This window comes from Aythya ferina, assembly GCF_964211825.1.
Source record: "Aythya ferina genome assembly, chromosome: 1".
Lineage (NCBI taxonomy): Eukaryota > Metazoa > Chordata > Aves > Anseriformes > Anatidae > Aythya > Aythya ferina.
In genome coordinates this window covers 176,494,383-176,516,222 of record NC_140296.1, presented here as the reverse complement: position 1 = coordinate 176,516,222, position 21,840 = coordinate 176,494,383, and the positions used below count along the sequence as shown (strand labels likewise).

General features: G+C 37.6%; 1 protein-coding gene across 9 annotated transcripts in view; it reads left to right on the top strand.

Annotated features, from left to right (window-relative positions):
* CNTN1 (contactin 1) overlaps nt 1-21,840 on the top strand; it is a 253,317-nt gene that overhangs the window by 112,048 nt on the left and 119,429 nt on the right. Inside the window, exon 1 of one of the 9 annotated variants that reach the window (XM_084521504.1) lies at nt 24-41. The exons of the other annotated variants lie outside the window; for them this stretch is intronic. The gene's annotated coding sequence lies outside the window, so the exon portion shown is untranslated. Of the gene's footprint in view, nt 1-23; nt 42-21,840 lie in introns of those variants that run through there. 9 annotated transcript variants of the gene reach the window in all.

Here is a 21,840-nt window from a genome sequence, read left to right as displayed (position 1 = left end):
GTGCAAGACACTGAATTCAGCCTTTTTCAGCTATTCTTTGGGTAAGTCCTCCAGAATTTTTGATTCCCATCTGGGGCTAAAACACATAGCAGAGGAGCATGCATATGTGTACATTTTACAAAAAGAGACATAATTTTAGTGTTAGTGGACATTTGGTGTTTTTGAGTAGGTACATTGTCCGCATGATTTAAATTTCTGGCTCTTGTGCACCATAGCACTTTCCTCCTGTGTTTTACCCATATAGGGATATCATTCTCTTTTTGCTTGTAGAGTGTTTCAGTGGCCATCTGCTTACAGATGGCAAGCATCAAAAAGAAATATATGCTTGATTCATAGTGTATCATTTTCTGTATTCCAGTTGTTCATATCTAGCCTGATTAGTTCTTTGGTACTGCTGAAAAGAGAAAGTCTGATGTGACATTGCAGGAAGTAAGAAAATTGAAGAATTTTCTTGTGAAATGTATTATCCAGACTCTACAAAACTTAGGAGATAATGTAGATGTACTGTACACTTCTTTAGCCTTGGAAAGAGATGTTTTAGTGGAGTGAGGATAAAGATATAATAGAGCTCTATGAAGTTATGAAGGGCATGCAGAAGGTGAATTGGAATGACTGTTCACTTTTTATTATAAAGATTTTATTTGAAGCTCCCCTTTTTTTGAGAAAAGGTTCGGAGTAAAAGAAGGAATGTATTTTTCATGTAATGAATGGTTAAACTGTTGCCCTTATTGCTTCGGGATATATAGGTGCAAAAAGTTCTCACTCACTTCTCGCTCAAAAAGCGATGAGAAAAATTTACAGAAGTGCAATCCATCAAGGCAGAAGGGTGTTACCTCTGATTCAAGAAGTCCCCAGATCCCAAATTCTAGAAGAAAAGGGTGTTCCAGGGAAACGACAAGACTGTAGCATCTTGGGCACTGCCGGAGGCAGGACTACCAGACAAGGCATGTCGTGGTCTTAATCTGTATGGTTGTTCTCAGGTTTTAATGTACAGGTTGTGCCAAATGTGAGTCCCATACTGGAGGCTCTGGGCAGAATAGCTGTCCATATGCAGGTCATCACAGGCTTCTGGGACATAGCCAGACCCCTCAGGGTTTTCTGGGTTGTGCCATGAGCCAATACTACTGCCCCAGATCAGGAGGTTTCTATCCCTGGCCATGGCAATAGTTTCTTCAGAGGGGTCATACCTTCTGTTACTTATTCAGTGGAATTACAATGTAGGTACGTTTATTTTTATTTATTTATTGCCACTCTGTTTGCTATAATCTTAATGATTTTAAAATAAGTAATAAAAATACTTTTAGATGCATATATGTATAAAATAAATTGACACATTTTCACACAGAGGGTCAGATAAACTAACATAAATTGGCAACGACACACACAGACACACTTGTGCGTGGAAGTATATTTACGTATATTAGAGAAACTCTAATAAATCTGTGTCAACCACAGCATACTAAGGAGGTGGAAATACCCCTTCCTTCGCCTTCCCCCCCAAACATCTGCTACTGTGGATCCCCATTTGGGACACATTTAAAAATAAAACAGGCTACATTAATTTTCACCTGAAGTGCTATCAATAATGAGCTAACACATTAAAGACAGAGTTGTCAGATAGTTGGGTACCATCTGGCATAAAATATAAACCTTTTACCTGTTATTTGTGTTAGAAAGATCTGCCTGGGCAACAGCAACCAGAAAATTCATTGGTGGCCTGGTAACCATCCAGACCACAAAGAATTTTCTTTAATGGGCTTTTGTAGAGAAAAAACAGAATCATAATTTTCTGGAGGCTGGTAAAGAACCTTTTTCCAAGGGCTGGGTGCAAGTAAGTATTTAGTATTATTCAGAGAACCGGTGGTACTGGGCTACTTTGCAGTCCTGCTTCCTGTCAAACATCTCATGTAGCTCATCTACTCAGAAAAGTATGCTCTCACTGTGTCTTCTTGCCCTATGTGTTTGAGGGGCCCAGGACTGGCATGCAGTGCATGGTAATTGGTGTGAAAGTGGATATGGTGCAGAGTCATTGCATGACATAATGGAGGGCCATAAGGAAAGCCACTCTGAACCAAACCTAGTCCAGCCTCCTGCCTCGAACAGCCACTTACAGTAAATGCTTCCCCTGCCTCACCTTCCAAACTTCAAGCCTTCAGCTGGTTATTGAGCTCCTGACTTGGAGCCAGCTGGTGGGTATTTAATAGCCACTGATTAACCAGTCCACCAGGAATTTGTTTCGTCTCTTTCTGAACTGTTTTATCTCTTCAACTGCTCATGAAAGTGTTTTCATGCCAGTCATCTCTGTACTTGTAGCATGTTCTCTTTTTCAGCCCAATGGGAGTATAGACAATCATGTCAAAACTTTGTCAAGGAAGGAAAGCAAGACGATAAAAGAATTTATAAACTAAAATATGTGCTTTCACCGAGAAACTTCATTCTCTTAACTACCACTGTGTGTATTGGAAGCTGTAATGTGTTTCCTCTTTGTTCCCTGCTGTGAAGATGAATGCTGTACCTCAGTACTTTTCAAGGTGACTCTTTTAAGAGTTCTTCTCTTTTATTGTATCTCTGCTGTGTCTGCAGAGGCTTCACAGGTGACTCTTTTCCTTCTTCTGGTGTGCATCTTATCATGAGTTATAGAAACCCTTATACTGCCAGATATTTAAAATAGAGTCCAGGAAAAAGAGAGAGATTAAATGTATGCTGTACATTTCTATACTTGCCATGTTTATTTTCTTTCTTAGTACAATGAAAGGCTGTAATCATTTATTTATTAGATTCTATTATTGTGGAAGGTTTGCTGTGTAGATACGATGGGATGTAGAAGAGGGATGTTCTATTCTTGCTTGTGCCATGGTCTTTTTTGTGACCTTGGAAAAAACAATAAAGATTGCTTTTTCAGGGGTGAAAGGAAAAATGAAATACAGTAGCTTGCACTCAGAGTTCCCTTTTTATCCCAAGCGTGATCTTTGTGCACATCCAAATCTTTCATTTCTATTAAATGAATTTTCAGGCGAAACTTCTGATGGAGCAGTCACCTTGAGTAATTAATAGCAGTGGGGCTAGAGCTACCATCAAACAGAATGCCACAGCTAAGGTTACAAGAAGTTATCACCTGCAAAACTAGACACATTGCTCACCCAGTTGCCTGCTGATGGGAATCGAGCCATTTGACATGGCTGCCATGTGGCTGTGCAGCGTGATTGCTCTTTCCTGAGCAAGGCAATGTCATGTGGAGGAAATACAATGAATGAGTTTTGCAGTGAAGGCCAAATCATAAAGGCAAAGGATCTTATTTTAGCTGAATTCATCATGTTTAATGTGAGAATAACAATGCTGCATACTTCCCACGTTTACTTGTCTTGTTTATTTGGAATATAAATTCTTTGGGAACACTATTGTATTTTTGTTGCACCCAGAGCAGCGGCTTCTGAGACTTGGTTAAGACTTCCATGTAGCATAGATGATAACAGTGTCTGTGACTTTAATGACTTTCTCCAGAATGGAAGATGTCAGGAACCTTTCTGTGGATATTCTGTATATCTTTGTCAATATGTACAGACTGGGTGATGAGACGCTGGAGAGCAGCCTAGAAGAGAGGGATCTGGGGGTCGTGGTAGACAGCAAGTTGAATATGAGCCAGCAGTGTGCCCTGGCAGCCAGGAGGGCCAATCGTGTCCTGGGGTGCATCAAGCACGGCATCGCTAGTCGGCCAAGGGAGGTGATTGTCCCGCTCTACTCTGCGCTGGTGCGGCCTCACCTCGAGTACTGTGTGCAGTTCTGGGCACCACAGTATAAAAAGGACATGAAACTGTTGGAAAGTGTTCAGAGGAGGGCTACGAAGATGGTGAAAGGCCTTGAGGGGAAGACGTATGAGGAACGGCTGAGGTCACTGGGCCTGTTCAGCCTGGAGAAGAGGAGGCTGAGGGGAGACCTCATCACAGTCTACAACTTCCTCGTAAGGGGGTGTCGAGAGGCAGGAGACCTTTTCTCCATTAACACTAGTGACAGGACCCGCGGGAACGGGGTTAAGCTGAGGCAGGGGAAATTTAGGCTGGACGTCAGGAGGGGGTTCTTCACAGAGAGGGTGGTTGCACACTGGAACAGGCTCCCCAGGGAAGTGGTCACTGCACCGAGCCTGTCTGAATTTAAGAAGAGATTGGACTGTGCACTTAGGCACATGGTCTGAACTTTTGGGTAGACCTGTGCGGTGTCAAGAGTTGGACTTGATGATCCTTAAGGGTCCCTTCCAACTCAGGATATTCTGTGATTCTATGATTCTATGATTCTATGATATTTCTGGCTGCCTAGAGCTCAGCTGGCGATGGCAGCATATAAGCCACTCACTGTGCCTGATTATTTAGAGAGATTTCTGCAATAATGTCTGTGCTGGAGTGTACCTGACAGAGTATATGAACCACAGGTTCAGGTGCAGTGGTTTACAGAAGCCCGAAGACCAAGGAATAAGTTAAAGGCATCACAGAATTAGAGGAAAGTGGTGGTTTCTTTGGGCAGCAGGCTGAGATGAGGTTCTAGGCTGAACTGAAACTTGAAATTGAGGATTAATTTTTGAGTCTGGACATTCTTGCAGATTTTCGTTCTTATCATAAGTGAATAGTTATTACTTTGATTTGAAGAAAACAATCCATTGAATCACTTTATTTTCATCCAGTAGCCACAGGCCAGTTTTGCAATTTGCAGAGTTGTTGCGATGTGCTATGTAATCACAGCTGGCCAGCAGTGTGTCCAGTGATGTGGTCCATGACTGAGTGAATTGAGGAATACGAGCACAGTCAGAAATAATCAGACTCTGCAATGTGATGGGATTAAAGTCCTGTTCATCCTCTAAGTATATATGTACCTGTATAGGATTTTTGAGTGATCAAAACCAAAATTCACTTTCAAGTTGTGTTTATTTGATTTATTTTCCTTGAAAATGTAACTAGAAATTCTAAATAGTTGGGAGCTGAAAGTAGCGGGGTGCAGGGTCCTTGTCATTTAAAAAGGTGGATGCCTTTTAGGCAAATTCTATAAGAAAGTCTGATGCGAATTGCTTCATCTAAGATTTTCTTGTATGTTCCATTCAGATTTTGTTGTTGCTTTTATGAGTTCATAACATTTAAGAACAGCCCCAAAACAGAAATTTTTGAATGTTTTCCTTTGAAAATTCAGAAACATTTCAAATTGGATGATAATTTGTTATTGTTGATTACCAATACTTTGATAGTTTTGTGTAAATTCAGTGTAAAACTCTAAGAGTAGTGTTATCTGCTAATTTCTACAGAAAGTATTCTTACTATATGAAGCATCCATACAATGTTCATCAGTCTACTTAAAAATAACAATGTGCTGATTTATGATGAAGCTGTAAGTAATGAACATCTTCAAGGCTTTATACCAACAGAATCACTATTGTGCTCTATTAATTTCTTTTTGATGTATGGCTACTTAAACTTGGGTTGATTTTGTATTCAGCAATCAATTCTCTTTTTTCTCTCCCCAAAAAAGGATGAAGGATGGAATTTATGTACTATGCTTCATTTAGATATCCTGTTCTCCAGCACTTAATTTTGCAACATTGTTTAGATTATAAATTTAGCTGTTTTTAATTAAAAAAAAAAAACAAAAACAAAAACAACAACAGTTAAGATCTTGAAAATAAATTTTGTCTAAGGGCCAAATAAAAATAAAATTGGGCTGAATTATTACTATTTTTTCTGGGATGAGGTTAGCTACAAATATTGTTATTTTCTCAGCTCTGATTGTACTTTCTGGAAAAGGAATAGCTCTAGGTCAATTAATTAACAAGTCCCACTCATGAACCATCACAATTACTTTGCAGTGGACTAGTATGTCACCTACATAAATTTTCTGACTTTATGCTATGGTTGTCCTGCTCACTTGCTTTAATTAAGATAGATTAGTTCCTTAGAAGATGTTCCAGCATATTGGCTGTGTCCAATATACTTCATATTGCACCAGTATGTTGAGAAAGCAACCCAAAATATTAAGCTCAAAGTAGAGATGTATATGTAGAGTGGTATAATGACTCTTTTATTTTTTATTTCTATTTTTATTTTTATTTATTTATCAACAGGTAATCTTGATTATGCTAAATATTATGGGAAATTTTTCTGCGCCAGTATTTCTGTATGTCTGCACCTTATTAACATATGCCAGAAGCATCTCTGGTGGCTGCATGTGGGCTCTGCAGCCAGGATGGTGAAGCAGTAGACTAGCCACGGAGAGGACTTGAAGCAGAAATCCATGTTGGTGCATAGCTCTGATACTCAGAAGACAATTTTTGTACCCATTTGCTTGCTTTCTGGACTGATCCTCCCACAGTGAGATTCTTTGTGAGAACACACCCAGTGGTAAACCTTACAGACATTTCTGTGTCCTCTATTCAGAGTCTTCAAGTTTTACTGCAGGAAGGCACAGTCAGTTCTCATGGTTAATCTTTCATTATGATTATCTGAAAAATGATAGCATTACATTTCATTATAATATGAATAATTTCCTTAAGCCTCCCAAACCTTTGATGCATGACAAGCTCATCTTAATCTCAAATTGAACACCTCCATGCAACTGCGCGCATAGCAGGTAAGGATGGAGTTGGATGCAGTGATCCAGAAAACACGGGGTGCCTGTGTAAGGGCTAAGAGTAATCAAAGCCCAAAAACATAAAACACTTCTGCTGTCTGAAATCATTGTTTTCTTCAACTTCGTTCATAAATATCTCCATTTTAAAAAACGGTTGGTTGTTCCCACTCCTTCTTTGGAAGGTTGTTCCAGAATCTGCTCCCCCTGATGCCTATAAATTTTATTCTAGGTAAAGCTGATTTATTTTTCCAAAATCAACTTTTCTGAATAGATATCTATGAAAAGTGATTTCTAACAACCACCCCTGTTCTTTTCAAGTGCTTGTGTGCATTTCATTGCCTGGTTGCCATTTATCAGATGCCCAGGGGTAGAAATCTTGCTGCTCTTTGATATTTTTTAATACCTCTGTACATTAAATCAGAGACATAAAAATGTAACATGCCAGACATTATGCCAGGTCTTTCTTTCTGTTTATTCTCTCAGACTTAATGACATTTTCTTCAGATACTTCTGTGGTTGTGCAGTATGCACATGCACTGCACACACAGGTTGAGTGTATTCTTATACTTGGTTGTTTTTTGTGCAGTTTGGTGCAGTGTGACAAGTTTAGTAACTGGGACTTTCTTTAAGTCCTTTCCTCACCCTTTTAACCCTGTCCCTTTATGGGAGTCTACAGGGAAATTTATTAGGGAGAGCACATCTTTAAAGATTTCAGTTAAGAAAGCTGTAAGTAACCTTTCAGTCCCACCTTTATTTGTCCAGATCTGATGTAACTCAGCTGAAGTCCTTAGAGTTTTGTCAGTATAAAACTAGCATCTCTTCTTGCCTTTTCAATTTGTTATCACAGATCTTGGGCCTTGTTTAATCATTTACTTTAAAGCAGAAGCAGGGACGAGTCTGACTTCTGCCTGTTGCTCTCCTAGTACACGGTTGAGGGACAGCAGGTGGTGAAATGCTCCATGGTAATCTCAGGTCAACAAAATATCTTCAAGATGGTGATGTCAGCTAGAGTATTAGCCAGGCTTAATGTGAGTAAATTTCAGTAAACCATCTTATGGGATACTTCTTGTTAAGCTGTTTCTGTTGAGGTTCATCTGACGCCAGTGACATTAGGCAGATATCAGTGGAGAGGTTTGTGCGAACCTACTGAGTGTCTCATGGCTTTGAAGGCATTTAGCAACAGATAGGCAAAAAACATTTGCTAGCATCCTCTCTGCAGTATTTTGCTTTGTTGCAGTTCTGGGGTTCAGTACAGAGGGCACCAGAAAGTGACCTCCAGCCTCTGAGCTGGAAAACAATTAAAATCCCTTGGGCTAGAGATTTCTCTGGAGGCTCTAAGTCTAGGACAATCTTAAAAAGTCTTTCTTGTTTTATTCCTTCAGAACTGAGCGAGCCAGTCCATCTTGTTTTTTCCAGAGCCTCAAACCACACGGTGCTGGCCTCTTTTTCTCTTTCAGTTTACTTGCTTCACTCAACCTCCTGAAGATTTCTGTGAATGAATGCAAGCACAGTCGTATCCTTTCCTGGTGCCCAGCTTATTCAACAGTGGTTCAATTGTGAAAACTAAGGAAGCCATCCTTTGATTGAACTGTTTGCTTTGTGAGGCTAACCAGTTTCTTCTAAAAATCCAGATTTTGTTGCACAACCTTCTTAAGAAAAAACAGTTTTGGATTTATATAGAATTAGTTCAGTTCTGGTGGCCTCCTAGGCTGGGCAGTGATAAAATGAGTGGGGCAAGAAACCAGTCGCACTTGGTTGTTCTTCTGCAGGATGCAGAATCTGCTCTTCATCCGAGGCTCTTGCAAATGAGTTTGGCAAGACCCTTTAGTAAGATTTCTCAGGTTCTCAGGTCTGCTGGCATGGCCAAGCCATAACAGAAATACATTCTGTTGTGGCTGCAGTGGCTATAGTTGTATTTTGTAGAAGCACATGAAGCCTGGAAGAAAAGAACAATAACGAAATTGAATCCACCTTCATCTTTGAGCTACTTGTTATTAGAATTTACATAGAAAAAAAAAGATTAAGAATATAAACAGGAGATAATTCAACTTTATTCTTTCTTGAAATGGAAAATGTGAACTGGGAGGACTGGAAGAGGTTGCAAGGGAAGATACTGGGGAATACACCACAGCATACAGACGGAATTTATTCTGCATTTCAGTTTTCTAAAAAACATGGGGAAATAAAATTAAACTGAACTTCAATACTTTTTATTACATGTATTTATCTTTAAAGTATTTCTGGTTTGATGCTAGCTTTATAAACCTTAAATTTCTGCAGACAGAAAAGCTTTTTTTGTGGTAACTTCTGTGCATAATTAAACATTAATAGAAATATTTATTTATGCTAATGATACAAACTTCTATATTAATCAGGCTTCAGATAACGAATATCCAATGAATCAGAATGGTTGGACTAGGTTATCTTGGAGGTCTTTTCCAACCTAGATCATTCTGTGATTCTGTGAGAATCAGAGAATAGTCGAGGTGCTATTTTTTAATTTTTTATAGTCATCTTCTACACTTGCATTACTGAAGTGTATACACAATGCACATGCATATACACATGCATATAAAGAGTTTAGGGACTTTCATTCATTTTGTATATAATTTTTTAATGAACAATTCTGTTTTACTTTATTTTTTTTAAGGAAGTTCCAAGAGCTATAAAATTATCTTGAGATATAGGAATACAATCTTTAGGGATTGGATAATTTTGAGAGGGTTTTTTGTAGCAAGTCCTAGTACAAAAGAGGGTAACAGAAATTAATCTATCATTGAAAGTGCTGCTAAAAAATTCTCCATAGATCACACATTGATAAATATTGTTATAGACCAAATCCAGCTGGCCTTACTCAAGCAGATGAGGACTCATAGGGACAACAGGCACTACACATGTGCAGAGTCACAAGCAGAACATGGAAAAAAAAATGGGTAGGGCAGGAGCAAAGAGAAATTTAATTCAAAACAAATGAAAACATTACAGTGCAGCTGCCAGATACTCCATACAGGAGCAGGATGAGGCAAAAGAAAAGAGCTTCAGGCATTTGGAACCTCCTCCAATCCATCTGTTTTCTATGAATATTAACTGGTGCTCAGACATTAAGTATTTAGGGCATGTCTACACCACACATCACCAAATGGCCTAACAATATACAGAAGCAAGCTAACAAGAAGTTGAGCTCAAGCTGAGTTTTAGTGGTAATCCAGTCAAACGGGGCTCTAAGTTCAAGGCAGGCAATGTTGGTCAGTGGGTTTGATGTAGCAATAATGTGCAGTGTCTGTGCACACAGTGCACTTCCAGCTCTCACTGCTACTCCCTGCTGTACCCTGTGTAGGTTCTCTAGGCTCAAGTCCAGAGTGGCTGCATCACAAAATTGCAGATTTATACTACTGACAGAGCCTCAAGTGATTATATGCATGTACAGGTTAGGATGTTTTCCTCCCTGATCTCAAATTATATAGTGCATCAATATATTATTTTCAGAATTGCAGGCTGGGTGGGTTATAAATTGCTCATAAGACTAATCTATGCATAGTCTTGATGATAAAACTTTGGGGAATTATAATGTTACAGAACTTAAATAACTCAAAATTGTTCCTGCTTTAAAATTATAAGTTAAATATTCATTTTCTTAGTTACACACAAATCTAACAACATTGCCAAAACTGCATAGTAAAATATGAGACATCATTAGAAAATTGATAGGCTAGAAGAAGTGGTAAATACAAAATGGAAGCCTTACAGTGATGCATATCTGATGTAAATGAATTACTCTGTCACCTTTAGACCTCTAGAGATTTAAACAGTGTATGTGAGATTGCATTTGGAACTAATTTTGTTTTACAAAAGCATGAGCTACATGTTATACCTGATGCTGGATCATTTGTGAGCTCTACTGCTAGGGCAATGCAAGCATTCCCACCTTTCCAGCCCCCTGATGTTTCCTTTCATGAATTCCTTTTATGCAAATATATTTGCCTATGGTCTTCATTCAAAGCTGAAATAAGTTTGTCATTCTTTGATAATTGGGAAACTAAAATAATAATAATAAATAAAAACAAAACATATTTTTCTTCCTACAAAAATATGGCAGAGTGCTAAATCTTCTACAGGTAGAAGAATTCTGGTGTCCTGAAGTCATTTGATTGATTTTGAAATTACCAGAGCAAATAACATTCTTTTTTTTTTTTCTTTTTTTTTTTTTTTTTCTTCCTCCAACAGACAAAATGCGTATCTTAGAAAGATGTTGTCTATACATGGCTAATTTCACTGTAAAAGGTGTACTGAAGGCACGTCCTTAATCAAGGGCATACTGTGCACCTTCAAATAAGCCTCACGCAGCCAAAGAATAATTGCAATTGCTTTACAATATATGGCACTGTTTGAGACACTGTATGCAGCCATCATTATTCCTATTTTAATGCAGAAGTACTCAGAGTTCCCTGGTGGAGTTGATGCCCTATTGTTCTCTTCCTGATACTTTTTTTTTTTTTTTTTTTTTTCCCAGAGAGCTCATGTAATCAAATTTTAAAAAATCCTGTAACAGGCATGAGTTCCTGAGAGATGAAAAACAATGCTGCATGCCTGACATTTTGTCACGATGCTCGATGTTTAAGCCTCTGATGAATACAGAAGAGTGGATAGAGTTAAGTTGATTTTGTCATTGTAGCACACAGTGACCAGTGGGAGAGTATAACAGTATTCTGTGTTGAAAGGCAGTTGTCTCCGGAAGACGGTCTTTGAGTTGTCAGGGTAGAGGAATATATTCCACTCTGACTGTGGCTAAACCAAGATGCCTGATTATCCAAACTTTGTCCGACATTGACATTTTGGTTGTTTTACTGTATTTTACAACTTTACTGTTTTTTTTTTTTTTTTTTTTTTTTTTTATAAAATGTATATTACAGTAGCTAATATTTATGCAGTACTTGAGAACATTCATCCCTCTGGGTAAGTAAGATGGCAGTGCTACAGGAGAAATTAAAATCAAAGAAGCTTCCAAGAAAGCTCATATTTTGTAATAGGAAGAAGAGAGGAGATGGTAACAGAAAGCTACTGCTCATTTCTTTTGTATGCAAAGGGGTGTGCATATAAGATTTACTAGTTTGCAAGTGGTGAGAACACAAAAATAAGCAAAATTCTGAGCACAAATAGAAATTGCACTTATAATTTTAAGAATGGTCCATCTGGCCATTTTGTCTGCAGGATTTTCAAACATTTACTGAAGAAATAGTATAAGAAGAGGGAAAAGATAGCGTAGTATACTCCTAAGATGTTCTGTCTGTCCCTAGCTATTTGTTACTTGGGAATTCCAAAATCACAGCTGCCATCTTTGTGCTTAATAGAATTTTAAAGATTTCTGTGTTGCATTTTTGTATAATTGTTTTAGAAGTCATTCAAAAAATGTTGACATCCTTATTACCATCATTAGTGTTAAGATCATAGTAAGTGGTAAGTACACGTGTTGCTGTCATGGAGTGAGCTTTCAGTGCAGCTCCCCAGATTTTCCCCTTTTACTGCAAAGCTGCAGGGATCACACAAACTCAATTTCTTTTGATGAAGCTAAAGTGGAACTTGAGCTCTACATACATCTTTGTTTTTAATGAAACCTCTCATTGGAACATGTTGCTTGAGCAACCTGGTCCTCAAGAGATTCTGTGAGCAGTATATACGCAATGAAGGAATATGAAGCATTTAATATATGCAATATATAGGACTAAAAAGCTACAAGCTACCACTCTGAAAAAGATGTTCCATGTGTCCTGCTGTTCCACAGCAGGTGCCAGCCACACAGGGAAGTGATTAATCTCCCTTTTCACTTGGATCAGAATGATCCTCAATGTTGCTGAGTAGCCATCTTCTGATTCCTGCTTTTTTATCTTCTGGGTTTAAACCATTCAGTATCATCGCTTTTCCCCTTGAACCACTGAGCTGCTGTCTTTTACCTTCTCAACAATTACGCTTCTGTCTGTGCTTTACTTCTCTTACCTCACATAGTTTTAGGGCACATACTGTTTGACACCTCTGAACACTCTGAATACAGAAGAGCTCTGGTCCACAGCCAGGCTCTGGTCGTACAACCAGGTCTTCCCTCATGGAGAGCTGAATCCCTGGGCTGCAGGAGGCACTGACAACGAGTGCTCGGTTCTGGCACCACATGAAAGCTAGCTGGGAATAAAACACCCAAAGTGCCCGCTGTCTGTCTTCCAGGGCTTCTGTGCCTGCTCTTCCTCACCACTTGAGTGTAGACCCAGATTCTGGCACTGGTTCCTTTCCACCTACATAGTCTTTGAGAGGAGGGGAATGAAAAGAGCAGACCTGATCACGATGCTCAGGATGGGGACTTCAGGCATCTAAGGAATGGCACTGCGACATTTGCTGCTGTGTTCTGTTTATTTCTGAGTAACACTTAGCAATTTTTTTCCACTGTTAATGAGCACTGAGTTGACATTCTTGTTGGCTCCTTCAAAGGACTCCAGCAGAGCTGGGAGGTGGAGGCATGATTTCCTGTTAAAAAAACAACAACTAACCTTCACTGATATATCACACCACAAATTACAAGAATGTATGTATCACACCTAAAAAATTACAAGCATATATATTCAGTTTTGAGTTAGTATTCCATAACAGATTTCATTTTTAAAAGAAAAATCACTGCTTTTTCTCAGAACATACATCAGTACCTTAATTTGTTTAGGATTTTTGAAGAAAAAATACTATGTATTTTAAAAATACTATGTATTTTTTCTTTTTGAAGAAAAATACACTGTGTATTCATTCCTATTAATTAATTTACTGTTACTAAAGATGCAGTGTCAATGTCTGCAAAAGAATATAGAATACATAAGGACTAAAAAAAAATATATATTTTAAGTCTGTGCACAAAGAAATGCTATAAAGAAGTCTCTCACAGTATATCTCAGTTGTGGCTTAACTACTACTATGATACAGAAGAATATATTTTAATATATTTGTATTAATTTTTTATGGTAAATTTATTAGACATAATACATATAAATGAACTATGGTGTATGAAATCAATTAGTATTCTTAATCATAAGTCTCAAGTTATTTATTCTGAGCCTACAAGCAATGCAGTAGGTTTTGAGGAGTATTTTTTAAAACTGCAGTGGTTTGGGGGCAACATTTACAAGTTACTAGAGAAAACCTTAAAAAAAATCAAAGTAGCTTTCAAATTATTAATCGAACTGTCAGTGGAATTAAATGCATAAAACTTAGGTGAAAAGCAATAAAAACATTATATTTTTTTCTTCCCTCTCTTACTTCCTGGGACAGAAACAGATGTAATTACTTTATGCAAGCATTTAATATGCCAGGAAAAATCTAAATACATGTAATTGATAGCAACAACTCAGTTGCTTAAGTGAAGAGAAAGAGTGCTTGTGCACTCAGTAATTGCAGCCAGTTTTCACTTCCAATCTGTAGCAAGTGACCTCGCTATGGCAGAGGTGAGCAATAGCCATTCCTTTGCTGAAGTGGTAGAAAACAAATACATCTGAAAAATGTCAAAATTACAGAAATTGGAGTAACCATTTGCCAAATAAGCAAGCAGAAGGTGGTGTCACTACAGTCTTAGCAATATATGTCTCTCTGTGCATGCTGAGTTTGCCTGTAGCCTGTCGTCCATCTGAAAAAAACTGAAGGAGTGTGAATTACAGGGAGGATGTTCGTTGTATGGCACCTTCTGCTTGTATTACAAGATACAGCAAACACTCATTCTCTTCATTTTCTCTGCATCATTCACAAGGTGAAGGACTTCCTAATGTTGTCAATCAGTTCTTTTATGAAAGATGAAATACAGGTTTATGTAGTACGTGTGTGGAAGATGTTCCACACCTCTAGTCCTCTTCTTTATGATTTCTGTTTTTTTTTCCCCCCTTTGAGAAAGAATGGCCATAATGACACCTGTATAAAAAGCGTGGGCAAAGAACAGACTTACCAAGGAGCATAATGATTTTTTTCTGTCATTAGATCTTTTCATAATAATTCCTGAATTAGAAATCTCAGTCTTAGAAACTAAATGCAAGCTGAGAACAGTTGTTTTGAGTTCAAATTTGGTGTTTAAATCAATTAGACTAATATGGGGGAAAAGAACTCTCACCTGTGGTATAAGGTGGAAGTACTTAACAAAAAAAAAAAAAGTGATGAGATCATTGGTTGTTATGGTAAAGAGAGGTGTATTACTGCTTCAAGAACATGGTAGAGTTTGCTAGCTGAGAATTTAATATAGCCCAAGAAGCCAATAACCCTATTGAGTCCAAGACATTCTGTGTATGATTTTTTTTATCTGAGGTTTAACATCAAAGTACGTCTGGCAGATCTCAGATTGTCAATGCTGGGACATAGAGGAGAAACAGTTCTTTTGTAAGGTATGCTTTCCCATTGATGACTAGGTGTTTCTATCTTTTATCAGGAACAGGTTTGTTCTTTTGAATCATGGTAGTTTAGTGTCAGCAGTATAGGCACATGTGGTAAGGTTTGGTACATCGCACCAAGTGTATCACGTTGTGTGAAGGGCCTTTGTTTGTTTGTTTGTATGTTTTCTGGCTGATTGGTTGTGAAGATGGCCATCAAGCTTTGCATTTGTGTCTCAGCATGAGCTGGTTCCAGTGGCAGCAGATGTTTGTGTGGGGGAGAACCTGATCCAAATGAGGAGCTTAACCAAGCTGAGGGACCACTTGAGCAACAGGAGCAGATGTTCTGGGGAAAAAAAAAATACATGAGTTAGAATCATTTTTCCGTGTGGGTTGTTACTCTTAAATGATTTTTCTTTATAGCCATCCTGGGAAGGCTGTATGTGGCATCTGTGGATATAAGAGTGTCAGGCTTCTTTCTACATCAAAGCAAGTTCATACGCGGCATTCAGAAAGCTCATTTAAAGCTGTCCATTAAAGGTAGCATACTTAACACCCCCTATCTGCTCGCCATGGTTTAACTGCATGACATAGTTAAGTTGAACTCAAAATGATTGTTCTCAGCTTGTAGTAAGCTTTGAAAAATGCTGCTGCTGCTAAGAGCCAAAGGAGAGTTAGAGAGTCTGAAAGCTTGTTAGTTTTTTCCACCGATGTGATGTATCGCTCATTTTGGAACTGCTGTTGCCTTTGTCAAGAAGTCATTGCAGCTACAACAACATGACCCAAGTTATAGTTGCCGTTTTGACCACTGAAAGCTGGCTGGGTATTTTCAGAGGATTTACTCATGCTAGAACATACTTTGAGTGGAAATGACTAATTTACTCTCTATTTTTCTGTATATACAATCATTTTTCCCAATGTTTGTCACTTTCTATTATCAGTAGTGAGTTGCATCTGCTGTTTTACCATTTTACCTTCAGTTGCTTAGTACCGTGATATCCTTTTGTAATTCTTCACAGACAGCTTAGGTTTTACTGCCTTGAGCAGTGTATCTTCGGTAGTCTTCCTCATTTCAGTATGCTCTTCAATTCCATTCCACTCATGGATAGTTAAAAAGCAAAACACCTGAGGGATCTACTGGTAGCCTTGTTCTGTTGTGAAAACCAACCCATTATTTCTAAAGTTTATTTCTCTTCTTTTAATGCTTCTTAATCTACAAAATCTCCAAGAAGAAAAGCTGAGAGGAGGGAATATTTGGAAATGAGACCTGCAGTGTTTGGACAGAGGATGCATGCAGATCTCTCATATCCATTGCTTTGTTAGTGGTGTTTTGTTGTTGTTGTTGGCTTTTTTTTTTTTTCTTCCCTTACAGAACTACAGTCAGCAGAGAAGGATGCTTCAGTACAGTTAGACTTTTTTTCCTTCTTTCTAGATTTGCCACTGGACTGAAGTAAATAATCTGATCAATATTTAAATTTCATTTTCATTATAGCTATATCCTTGTAGGTAAAAGTAAGGCTATATAATGACCGAGTTCTGAAATAAGATACTTTATTGTTGATGGTTTTCAGCCTCAGCTATTGGAATACATCTATTGCAGAAACTTGCTAATAGATTTATAGTAAATGTGCATCCTGTTTTGACTGGCCAATGGTATTTTAAAACATGAAGATGATATCATACAACAATGAAATTTTCAACTGGTACTGAGTAGACACAAGTAAACGTTAAAGATGTTATTCCAGAGTATATTCCGGGTATATTCAGAGTATATTCCAGTATATTCTACTTTAAAGCAAAACAGAACATGGTTTTAAGATTAGGATAACTGCAGTGGTTGCTGGCTGTAAAATTACTTTTTCTTCCTTCACTTCTTCAGGTGTTACTGAGTCTTACAGAACTTTTTCAACTTGTGAAGTTAAGTTGGACAGATGATAAAAGTGAAGAGCAGGCTAAAGACGTGTTAGCATGAGAGTATTTATAATTCTCAATACTGCCTTTTTTTTTTTTTCTTATGCTTCTTCATAAAAGAGGTAATCTGTGCAGCCTGATAAATGTTTGTGCAGTGGCTTTTTTCAAGCAGCAGTGACATCCGGCGGTGACACCCAGTTAGACAATCCCAAATTTGTTAATTCGTAGATTATCCACAGGTTTTTAATACTCAGCCATTTTAAGTTGGCAACTCAGGATTGTTTTACTTCCTAACCCAATTCAGCTTATCTTTGTTTTATTGTTTTCATTTTAGTTGAACAGAATTTTTTCTATTGCTGAATTGACAATGAGGTTCAATGAAGCCTCCAGCTGGCATTGGCTTTTTTGTTGCTCTGCATGATATCTAATTGACACAGTATTCTGGAATCTGCTTGAGATTACAAGCTGTATACTTCAGAAAAAGACTCTAGGATCATTAAGATTGTATGGTTGACTTCCTGCAGTGCTTATTAGGAATGAATTCATGTTTATTTGTACTGTTGACAAAAAAAAAAAAAGCTGAAACCATGTATCCTTCCACTTTGTTTCATTTTTAACACTTTATTGTGACGTAAAATTATCTGAGAACTGTAGCAAGTAAAATAATATGTAACAGAGTTCTTAAATCTCAGCTGGTTACAAGGTGTTCTTCCAATCAGGTTTGTAACAGGTTGTGCTCAATGTTGTTTCTTGGTAGTGTCAGCACTAGCACAAGACAAATGTGTTAAGAATGTTAATTTTCACAAATACTAGAAGATATATTCATGGCAGTAACACCTGTCTGCCATTTAGCTGCCCTCTAGATGTGTTATAGCAATTAGAAAGACTGACTCATTTTTAAATTACATACACTTAAAAAAAAAAAATAAAAATAATAATTTAGTGGTTGTGAGGTTGGTCTTTCCTGCTGGTGAAGTAAATGAGCAGAATTATTTTAGTTAAATGCTAGATTATTCTCCCAGAAGTTTAGTGTTAGGTCTGTATACTTGAAGCAGTAGAACTGAGAATATTGTTTTCTATAGGGTTTTTCATTACAGGAATCAAACAAAACAACGAAAACAAAAACTGGAAGTGGCAGCTACAACAGGAATTACAGAATTTTATTTGTGTTTTCCTCTGAGATGTATTTTTCTGAGATATTCATGAAGCAGCAGTCATGCAAAATGAGATGCAGTATCTTTATTTCCATTTTTCAACATCACTGTTTTGCTGAATGTCATCTTCTTTTCTGAGGCTATGCAGCACCCATAGCTGAGACTGTAAAAAGGTACTAAGTAAATGAGATACAGTTTTAGAGATATGCTTTTTATAAGTACTTTGTCTTACTCTTAGCGGGCTTACTCCTATAAAGCAATAGAAGGTACAGATGTCACTGTTAATGCAGCAAGATGGTAAAAGCCAGGGCCCAGGCTTGTCACATCTGACTAGACATTTAAGTGAGGTGCATGAGCTAGGTGTAAATTCAGCTTTTCTGCTCTAAGATGGGGCAAGTGAAAGAAGAAGTCAGGTACCCACTAAGAGGTTTTAGGTCTTAGGTAGACTGACCTGTTTTCTAGATAGGCAGATTTCTGTCTTCCAGCTATAGAAGGTGTCTTGAATGTTTGTGCTCCTAGGTTCGTCATATCATGGCTTCAGGATGTGCTTCAGAGTATTGGCCTCTTTTTCTAGATTATGCAACCATAAAAATAGATGTATTCAAAAAATTATCCATTAAAGTGTGATTTCCCAGTCATTAACTTGATTAGTTCATAAAACAAACAAACAAAATAACCCACATTTAGCACCATTAACTGTTTTTAATTACATTTTCAAACTACTTGATTGATTGTCTTGAATAGATATTTTAATATAGTGCAGCTTTTTTTTTTGTTTTGTTTTGTTTTGTTTTGTTTTTTCTTCACTAAATTCATAGAGCCGGCAAATTGCTACTATATCACTAGGACATTACGACTTCTGTAGCAAGTCTTGTGGTTTGTACTTATTGTTTATAGCACGATTACAGTGATAGCCAGTGTCCTATGTATTTTCTAATGAAGCAGAGCAAGCATTTCCTGACTAAGCAAACCTCAGGTGTAAAAACCACAAACTAAGGCCTTATAACAATTTAGGTACATTTCTAAATTACCCAACTGTTAGTGTTGTTTTCTTTGATGATTCTGTTAGATTCAGTTGTCTTCATGGTAACAGATAAATTTAGTGGAGGAGTGTAAAAAATGTGAAAAGAAAGTAAAAAGTAAAGTAAAAAGAAAATATGCATATGTAAATTTTAATTCTAAGGAAAAATAAAAGCACTAGATTCACCAGCATAGTCTCTATGATTATGATTCCTTTCACTTCTTAGATCAGCTAAATGTATTCCCTAAAATTCCTTAAAATGTATTCCTTAAAATACAATTTACTATAGCATTTACTCTGTAGTTTCATTCATTCTTCAAAAGCTCATGTTATAACAAGACATATTAAAATGAAAGCAATCAGATCATTTGCAGTGACAAAGGACTACTTAAAAGGTGTTGAACATCTGTAACTACTACTGACACCATAGGAATGAAATGCCATATTATGAGCATCATTGGAAGTTGCAGTTTGGTAGGAATGGTTGGTGTTCAGCCCCTCTCTGGATTAAGTCAATTTCAGGAAAAATTGCAATTCTGTGTTCATTTATTAAGTAATGTTCAGTACATACAGTTTGTATGGTGTACGCTATGCTTTCTTCCTCACTGATCCTTATGGAAATTTCCATTTTGTAATAGTTAATTATTGAAATACCTTATGCTATTCTTCAGACTCATCTCTCTCAAACATTCTCAAATGCTTCTTCATAAAAGAGGTAATTGCCTAACAGCTACACTCTACTGAAATTACTGTTTCCACCAAAATTATTTACAAGAGCACATGAATGAGTTATTGGATGCTGCTGAGCAATGACACTAATACTGAAAATAAAAGTAGGAATGGAATGGACTCTCTGCTCCACTTCTGGAGCTGTTCATCCTCCGGCTTAAACGAACAAAGCCCTATTCAGATCAGTTTAGCTATGACTCTGTTCAAATTCAGTCTAAACGATTATGAATAAAGATCACTGTAAGGTGCCAATTTCATCTAGCTGTGCCAGTGATAATAAAATAAAATAGAAGTCCGAATGTGAACAGTTCTGAATAATTGAGGGAAATAAAGCTGAGACAGGGAAAGATTAGAGATTCTTTTATCTATGTTGTGAAATTTGATACCATTTGCAGCAGTACATTAATCTGTACCATAGAAATGGAGGTGTCCCATTCCAGAAAACACCATCACGATTACCTGATGTTTTTGACCACAGCAGAAAGCACACTTTGGTCATGTTTTTCTCTTCTTCAGGAGATGTTAAGAGAGAATTAGGGCAGAATTGCCACCAGTGTTCCCTCTACTATGTCTAACCCACTGAGGACTTTGGTTTCTAGTGTGAACTAACATTAATGTACTTGTAATTGGCATTGCTTTGAGGGCTGTAGGTCCACCAAACCACAGAAGGTTGACACAGGCAGACTTTTGTCTGTGCAACTCAACAGAGTAAACTGGAGAAGTGTGAACTCTACTGGAGTGTCTGATAGACTTATCCTTAAGATCCCGTAAACAGATCATCATGGCCTCAGGTTGTGCCAGGGGAGGTTTAGGTTGGAAATTAGAAGAAATTTATTCTCAGAAAGAAAGGCACTGGGACGGGTTGCCCAGGGAGGTGGTAGAGTCACCATCCCTCGGAGTGTTTAAGGAAAAGTTGGACATGGTGCTTAGGCACATGGTTTAGTGGGTGACATTGGTGGTTGGGGTGCGGTTGGACCACATGATCTTGGAGGGCTTTTCCAACTTTAATGATTCTATGACTACCATAACTGATGAACCACTATAGAGAAGAAGTGGGTTGTAAAAACATCACAACTATCCCCCTATGGAAAAAGAGAGGTTATACTGCAACAAGTGTATAAGGTATGTCTTGTCTCATCTTGGATGCCCAGCCCCCTGGGCTTTCTTCCTTTAGAAAATGACCTTTCGTGACAAAGCCCTATATTGGCTTCTGACTGCCACAATCAATTCCTGGCAGAACAGTGAGAATTGGTCCTTTGGAAATGAAGTATTTGAAGCAGGCACTGGCTTGTCAGGGCTTGGCAGCCACAATAGGGTAAGTCAGGTTACTTCATTCTGGAGCTTGTGCTGGTGGTGGGTTAAGGAAATATTTTATCTTTCTTATTGCTGAAGACCAGAACAAAACAGGCTGTAAGATCTAGCTGCCATCCCTAATATATTTTTTCTATTTGTTTGGGGTTTGTTTTGGCATTTGCAATGCAGATGATCATCCTGAACAGAATTTTAATTCATCTCTACAAAAATTACAACTTGCTTTGTTGAGGCAACGCGTGGGTTCATGTGAATCTGTCACACTTTCATTGCACTGAAGAAAGATATATGTCCTAAGGCAGTTTATCTTTAGGGAATTTTGTGACCTTGTACAGTGCATGAAATGGATAGAGTTCTGATTTAATTTCATGAAGGTATTATATTTTCAGTTGTAGAGATGAACCTTTTTATTGTGCTTTTTCAAAATAAGCAGTTACTCTTCTGAGACATTTGAAAAGGTATGTGCATGGGAAATCCTTCACTACAGAGTGGATGGAAAAGTTAGAGGCTCAAGAGAGAACTAAAAGGCCTTGTATTAATTATCTACACAGCAATATATTTTATTTATATATTATGTTTTATTTAGTTTTATTTATATATTATAATATATCATATTATAATGTTACTATATTATTCTATATTATTATTTATTCTATTCTACTTCTATGCTTAGCCAGTCTGATATGGTGTTAAATAAGGGATGTAATGTTGATGCAGATATGTAGGATGATAA